Source organism: Rhinoderma darwinii, chromosome 7 (assembly GCF_050947455.1).
Source record: "Rhinoderma darwinii isolate aRhiDar2 chromosome 7, aRhiDar2.hap1, whole genome shotgun sequence".
Lineage (NCBI taxonomy): Eukaryota > Metazoa > Chordata > Amphibia > Anura > Rhinodermatidae > Rhinoderma > Rhinoderma darwinii.
The window spans coordinates 31,625,507-31,633,456 of record NC_134693.1 but is presented as its reverse complement, the minus strand read 5'-3'; the positions used below and the strand labels follow the sequence as shown (position 1 = coordinate 31,633,456).

At 40.1% G+C, this 7,950-nt stretch overlaps 1 long non-coding RNA gene across 1 annotated transcript; it reads left to right on the top strand.

Moving 5' to 3' along the window:
- The first annotated feature begins 1,643 nt into the window (after positions 1 to 1,643).
- LOC142657117 (uncharacterized) lies at positions 1,644 to 3,200 on the top strand. Its single transcript, XR_012849813.1, has 3 exons — positions 1,644 to 1,697; positions 1,834 to 1,900; positions 2,000 to 3,200. It is a non-coding gene; the product is annotated as an uncharacterized LOC142657117 (long non-coding RNA).
- Positions 3,201 to 7,950: the final 4,750 nt, after the last annotated feature.

Here is a 7,950-nt window from a genome sequence, read left to right as displayed (position 1 = left end):
TGATGTGAACTAAGCCTTATCTCCCCGTCAGCTCTATGAAAGACTCTGTAGATTAATTCCTCACAAGTAGCTGGACTGCAAGTCTTCCTAAACTGCTGCTCATATGGTAGTCCAGGCTCCTAGCATAAAGGGTCCCCCATTAGATGGGTTGCTTCTGGCTCAGAGGCAGGAAATCTCAGAGCAGTCAAATTTTTGTGACACTTGAACTGCTGGAAGCTGACTTTAGATTAAAGTCGGCTCATACATCTTATTAGTAAGAGACGTAAATGTTGATCTGGCTAATATTATGTAAGTCCCCCTCATGCTTCCAAAACAGCTCTCACCCATTGACTCTAAAATATCTTTGAAGGTGTCCCGTGTTATCTAGTGCAGATTCTGGTTTCAGATTATAAATCTTCAAAATTTTGTGCCCAAGTCAACATCTTGTACTTGTCATGTTCCTCAAACCATTCCTGAATCATTTTTACAGTGTGCCAGTGCACATAATCCTGCTGAAACAGTGCCATTAAAATATACAATTTCCATGAAGAGGTGTCCTTGGCCTGCAACAATGTTTAGGTTGGTGGTCCATTTTAAAGTAACATCCATTGCCTCCATCAGATTGCCTTCTTCCTATAGGGCATTCTGATGCCATCTCTTCATCAGGTATGGGACGCGCACACACAGCCGCCGACATGATGCAAAACACAACGTGATTCACTATACTTGGCCACCTTCTTCCATTGCTGCATGATCCAGTCCTGATGCTCACATGCCAATTGTTGGCGCTTTTGGTGGTGGACAGGGGTCAGCATGGGCGCTCTGACCAGTCTTTAGCTACGCAGACCCATACGCAGAAAACTGTGATGTACTGTGTGTCTTCTGACACCTTTCTATCATAGTCAGCATTAACTTTTTTAGCAATTTGTGCTACAGTAACTCTTCTGTGGGATCGGACCAGAAGGGTTAGCCTTCACTCCTTACCTGCATGAATTAGTCTTGGGTGCCTATGTCCCAGTCTCTGGATCACCGGTTTTCTTTTCTTGAACCACTTTTGGTAGATACTAACCACTGCATACCGGGAACAACCCACTAGACCTGCTGTTTTGGAGATGGTCGGACCCAGTCGTCTAGCCATCACAATCTGGCCCTTGTCATAGCCGTTCAGATCACTTTTTCCTGCTTTTAACACATCAACTTTAAAAACAGAAATTTCACCTGCTGCCTAATTTATCGCACCCCTTGACAGGCACCACTATTGTCATGAGATAATCAAAGGTATTCACTTCATCCAAAACATTAAAGCCACAAACAGGTGAACAGTATACAGTATATTTGACAAACATTTAATATTGTGGTCTCCTATAAATTTTTGAGGTTATATCAGAAGTGAATGGTCCTCTTTAAATATATTGGAGTTTTATTTTACATTTTGAGCCACTTAAATGTGTATTTTAGGGGTCCGACAAGAATTTTTAAATTATACATTGGGCATTTTAAGTTCCAGTTAAATGAGGAATTATGTGTCGTCTAGGATGGAAAATTAGATGTTAAAGGTGATACCTATGTTAACATTCTTTGTACAGGTAGGTGAAAAAAATACAAGAAAAATGTGCCTCTATAATTATCGATGACAGCTCATACAACTGTTTCCATTTTATTGCAGTAATGGCATCTTGTGAAACAACCGCATATGACATAAAAGGATCCTCTGCAGAGTAAGGCATCCTCTATAATCCCATAAGATTATTATTATTATTATTATTATTATTATTATTATTATTATTATCATTATTATTATGCAATCCCAAAGACATTTCACGTTAGTATTTCTAACGTTTTTTTTTTCTTCAGTGTTTTATGTCCAGCTGATTGTTTTACAAGAGGGAGACCTGTCTGGGGAACTAATGATTATACAAAAGTAAGATAAAACTAATATAATCAATTGTATATATTTTTGTAAAAACAAAATGGACAATAATAATGTTATAACATTTAACCTGTCAATAATTTCACTTAGCATTCTTCCATATGCAAAGCAGCTATTCATACTGGTATAATAACCAATGATGGAGGCCAAGTCATAGTGCAGAAGACACCGGGTCGGGCCAGTTACAGTGGATCTACAAAGAACGGGATCACAACCCACAACTCTATAGAATGGCCTGAATCTTTTGTATTAGTGGGTTTTTGAGTTACTGGACTTGAAGGATTAACTAAGCAAAAAATAGAAGGTATTTTACAAATGGGAATCTGATCCAGTGCATGGAAGTGTAAAAAGACAACAAAAAAAAGGTAAATTTAAAGTGAGAATCCATATTTTTTATTTTGTAAAATGAACCCATATGAGTCTTTAAAGTGGGGTTTACTTAGGGAGGGACTACTCATGTCCCTTATTCCCCTAGTCATCTCCATTACTAGGCCTACTATAAACTTCCCCCGGATTGAGCACTGTATCTCCCATTCCCTCCTTGTCCCCACTCCATGGCTGACCTCACAGCCCGAGCAGACTTTCCCAGAGCTACGCTGCCAGCAAGGTAATTACCGCTTCAGAAATTGCCTGCTTGTACTTGTCAGTCCATCCTACTCCACGGCCTCCCTCACTCTGTGCTAAACTGTATGTAGTCTGATATCTCACCTTCTGCCCATGACTTCAGCCCCCTTCTGTACTCCACACAACAGCAGTCTCTGGCTCCATTCCACACAGGCTTGGGGTCACCCTCTAGGATCAACCTATGTATCTGCAACCGCCAGCTTTATACTGCCTTTTCTGCAGCAAGTCAAGCAGCCCTTATTCTCCAGATCTTCCCCTTCAGCTCACGCGGTTCCACCGCTCATGCTGCGCTCCTGGGTACCAAAACAGTCCCTTATGTCTTCCGGGGCTATGTTCACACGCAGTGTTTTCAGGAGTTTTTCGGGGCGTAAACGATCGAAAAACGCCAGAAAAACTGGAAGCTGAACGCCTCCAAACATCTGCTCATTGATTTCAATGGGAACCGTTTCGTTCAGAAGGGACATTTTTTTACACGGCCATTTGAAAAACGGTGCTTAAAAGAACACCCCCTTACAAAGAAATGCATGTCATTTCTTGAGCCGTTTTTGGAGCCGTTTTTCATTGTGTCAATAGAAATACAGCTCCAAAAATGGCTCCAAAAAACGTTTGATGCTTTAAAAACAGCTGAAAATCAGAGGCTGATTTTCCTTGAAAACAGCTCTGTATTTTACAGCCATTTTTACTTTAGTGTGTGGGCATACCCTTATTCTTCTCTTGCCAGCATGGTAGCGCAGCGTTTCGGCGTCACCACTCTCCTTCACTTGTCAGTACTAGAGTCTGTCTGCTCCTCTGTCCTACCTTGTCACTGTTCCAGCCACCTCCATCTTTAATGACAGCAAGACAAACACAGGCCAACAATATATATACAGCTCTTCTGGTGTTTGGACAGTCTCTTGAAGGGCCAGCTAACCTATTTACAAAAAGGATGCTTTTGCTCAGTCCATAGACTGTAGTAGAGGAAGGGGGCACTTAGTTCACCCTCCGTACAAGTCACTTAAAAGGTCCTCCGTTTGTTGTTATTTTTTTTATAACCAAATAAAAAACAAGAATTTGTTTGCTAACTGAAGACCCACGTGGGTTCATTGCACACACAAAAGCACACAAAAAAATTAGACTGGACTCTCAATTTAAAAGTTAACATGAATATATTTATGCCTGTCACCTGAAAGCAATTGTGCATTAGTGGCTGTAATTTATGGGGTTCTTATTGCTCTCATTGAATGGTCTTCTCATATTGCTGCTATTCACTAATAATGCACGGATGCATGCTTGCCCCTCAAGCCTGGGGCTCAGATGTGACTTCAACTACTGTGCCCCCTATTGTTATGCCAATGAGTGCACATCAGCTTTTCTGAGCACAATACTAAAAAGCAGCAGGCCCGCTCTGTGCTAGCTCTGATGGATCATATATGACATTTTGATTTATCTTTGTATCTTTTTTAATGCTTGTGCATTACTGGGCAGTTATTTTTCCATTGATCAAAAATGTACAACAATGCAAATTATATTTACACACATTGTCTAGCAAAAGTACTATAAACAAAGCTTAAAAAATATGTCTATCTACCATAGGACTTGCTCGTTCATGAATAAATATCTAATCTTTCCTATTTCCAGAAATATTTTACTGCATGCAAGAATAAAATATACCTGCCAATGTTAGTATGTGCTTTAAGCGCCAACGTTTTGACAAAATGTTGTTGATGTCACAAAAATGACAAGCAATTATGACATACACGTGAATAACTTTTTCCTGTAGCCACCACAAGTGGGAGCTCACTGCATCAAAATGTATTCCAACTTCAATATTCGCTGAATAAAGCTCGGGCTAGACATTGACTTGTAGTAAGGCACATCTTGTTTTGTACACACATTTGTGGCATACGGAGACGGATATGTTTTAAAAGTTACAAAAACGTGTGCATTTGTAGCATGCTTATTTTTTTCTATAACTTTTTTCTTATGTTTTTATACGTTTGTGTACGTTCTAACTTCTAAAAATGTATACATGTTTTGTGCTTGAGCCAAATCAATAAAGCTTTGTAGAGTCAAAATATAGTAGGGAGCGGCTGTAGTGTTTTCTGGTGCTAGTTCTGAGGAGCTGGGCAGGGGGAGGCACTGTTTTGTCACATGATCTTGCTGATTTCCCTTATATAGTGACAAAAACGTATACGGTTGACGTATCCAAATGTAGGCTTTAAGATTGCATACGTCTTACATAGGACATGTGGCATATGTTTTGGAAAAGTACTGAAAAGCGTAGTAGACTACGTTTTTCAGGACTGGGGAAAAAAAGGATAGGATGTAAGAAAACAAAACGAATGCACAAACTACACTAAAAGGACATCTGTTGTGAATATAAAAATCTATGTACATGCTATGGTGGACGTTTAGACGCTGCTATTTCATGTCAAAACGTGCTTGTAAAACGAGATGTGAACTTAGCCTTACCAATAAATCGATATACATAAGAATGCATTAGGCTAGAGCTAAGTATCTCACTACAAAAAAAAAATGGCTGTAATATTGCTGTGATAAATTGCTGTCCATAGGAATGCATTGAGTAGTACGAATCTCTTCAAAATTACTCTAGACAAGTGTCTAGCTCTGAAATCCCAGCATGTAGTGATTAAAAATAAATCGCTAGCAAATCTCTTGTCAGAAGCGATTTTGAAGACATTTTCAAGCTACTTGATGCATTTCTATGGACAGAGATTAAGGGTATGTGCACACGTAGTGACCAAAAACGTCTGAAAATCCAGAGCTGTTTTCAAGGGAAAACAGACCCTGCTTTTCAGACGTTTTTTGACCAACTCGCATTTTTCACAGCGTTTTTCGCGCCGTTTTCGCGGCGTTTTTTACGTCCGTTTTTGGAGCTGTTTTCATTGGAGTCTATGAGAAAACAGCTCCAAAAACGTCCAAAGAAGTGTCCTGCACTTCTTTTGACGAGGCTGTATTTTTACGCGTCATCGTTTGACAGCTGTCAAACGACGACGCGTAAACAACAGGTCGTCTGCACAGTACGTCGGCAAACCCATTCAAATGAATGGGCAGATGTTTGCCGACGTATTGTAGCCCTATTTTCAGACGTAAAACGAGGCATAATACGCCTCGTTTACGTCTGAAAATAGGTCGTGTGAACCCAGCCTTATCATTCACTAGCCCCAGCCTAAAACCATATGGAATTATATCCCCCTAGTGGTAGATGCAGGAAAACACAAAGTTATCACTTAAAGAGGATCTGTCACTAGTTTAGTAATGCCCTATCTTCTATCTAATCTAATAGGCACTGTCACACTGATAATACTAGTTAAAATTGTGTCCCAAAAAGTTTATTATTTTAAAAGTTATGAGCTTTTTTCTAAATATGTAAATGAGTCTATACTTGACAAGTGGGTGTCAACACCAGTGATTCTCCTGAGGTGGAGCCTCCTCACAGCCCCTGACGCTGTCCTATCAGCATGAAGCTGCTTCACACGGTGTGAGAACCTGAGGCTGGAGGGAAGGAGGAGCACTTCAAATAGCCATATCTCCGGCTGTGGACAACCTAGAACAATGGTTCTGGTGGCCTATGAAAGAGGAGATTGTAATCTCTAATCTTACATATGGCACCAGCTAGCTGTGAAACAACCGGAGATATCACCAGTTGAAAACACAGTCAGGAATGGAAGCTGTATACTATATGATCATGCTGTGTTGCTGTGTCAGGGAAGGTGGAGAAGCTGTATGAAGCTGATTGGACAGCAACATACAGAAAACATTACACCGCCCAGAGTGAAAATAAAGAGTAACCTCTCATTTGGCAAGTATAGCCAAATTAGCATATTTAGAAAAAAACTCATAACTTTGCAAATAATAAACGTTTTTGAGAAAAAAAAAAACTGTAGTGCCTATTAGATTAGTTAGGAGATAGGGAATTAATAAACTAGTTACAGATCCTCTTTAACTCCATAACTATGTGAAGTGAAGCAGGGAATTTGGAGCTCTAAATGTGCAAAAATTCAGCTACGACCGATAATAAGATATGACATTAATCAGCGCAGAATTTTGGCTCAAAATAGAATTGTGAACACTTAGAAATTATCAGTGGGCATAGGCCCATTCTAAGTTTTGCAGTGGCACCCTATGATTTCTGTGCATGTCCCTGTGCCATAGAGTATGGTCAAATAGAAACATATTGCCTATTTGTGGTAGGTGGAGGGTGAAATAGGACACACGCTGAATATGAGCAGCACTGAAGCTGTAAGGTGAACTTCAGCATTATCATTATAATCCATGTGAAGAGGATCTACGCATCTGTATAGAGCTGTTCATACACTAATTATTTTAGCCTCTTTCTGAACGATTTGTTTTTCACGGTTGGTCTCTAAAGGTTCTGGACGTCAGTTCGCAGACAACTGTGACATCAATCTCTGTTTTGCTTTATGGCCTGGACTGGGATTCGATTGATGATGTGAGGAGCCATCCAACCCACTATTTGAGCAGTGCCTGTGGTGCAAATCTAGTTGTTTGCCACAAACGACTATTTAAGTATGTCAATGACTGCACCCAACAATGACCAGGAAAATATAGCACAACAGATGGATCTTTTGTCAACTCTCGTGTCACAAAAAAGCACCAACAGTCAACAGTTACTACAGTATCCTCACAATGCATATACATTACCTCCAGCCAGGATGTGATGTGTATTCAGAATCCTGACCACTTCTGTAGCGTCTCTGTGATTTACAGCATAGCAAGCATAGTCTCGCGAGATTACGCTGTAAACTGTCATTCACAGCGAGATCTCGCTGTGCTGTGCTGTAAAGCACAGAGACGCTACAGAAGTGGTCAGGATTCTGAATACACATCACGTCCTGGCAGGAGGTAATGTATTTTCATTATCAGGACACTGCAGTAATGTTAGTATTGTGTATGTGGCTGCACATAGCGATATAGCTATATCGCTATCTGCAGAGTAAATGAATGGAGAGAAGTGTATGACGCTGATTGGTCACTGATTGGTCAGCGTCATGCACTCCTCTGTACAACGCCCACTTGGTCAAAAAGTACAACACGCCCAGTTGTCCATTGAGAAACTCATTAGCATAAAGCTAATATAGGTCATAACTCCGTCAAAAATGATCGTTTTTCTATATAAAAAGACTGCTGTAATCTACTTTACAGCGCCGATCACATTATGTACACGATAGGGCACTTATAATGTGGTGACAGAGCCTCTTTAACATAATGCTTTGGGCGTAAAACTTTTGTGCCAATTTTTCCCCATTGACTCCAAAGGAGACAAATCACAACGTAACAAAATAATGTAAAACATTTTCTACATCTAGTTCTATGGCAATAACCATTATCTAACAAAGTATTACCATCAATTGAATGTATTTCTGTGCACACACTTTTCTGACAAGCTGGAAGCC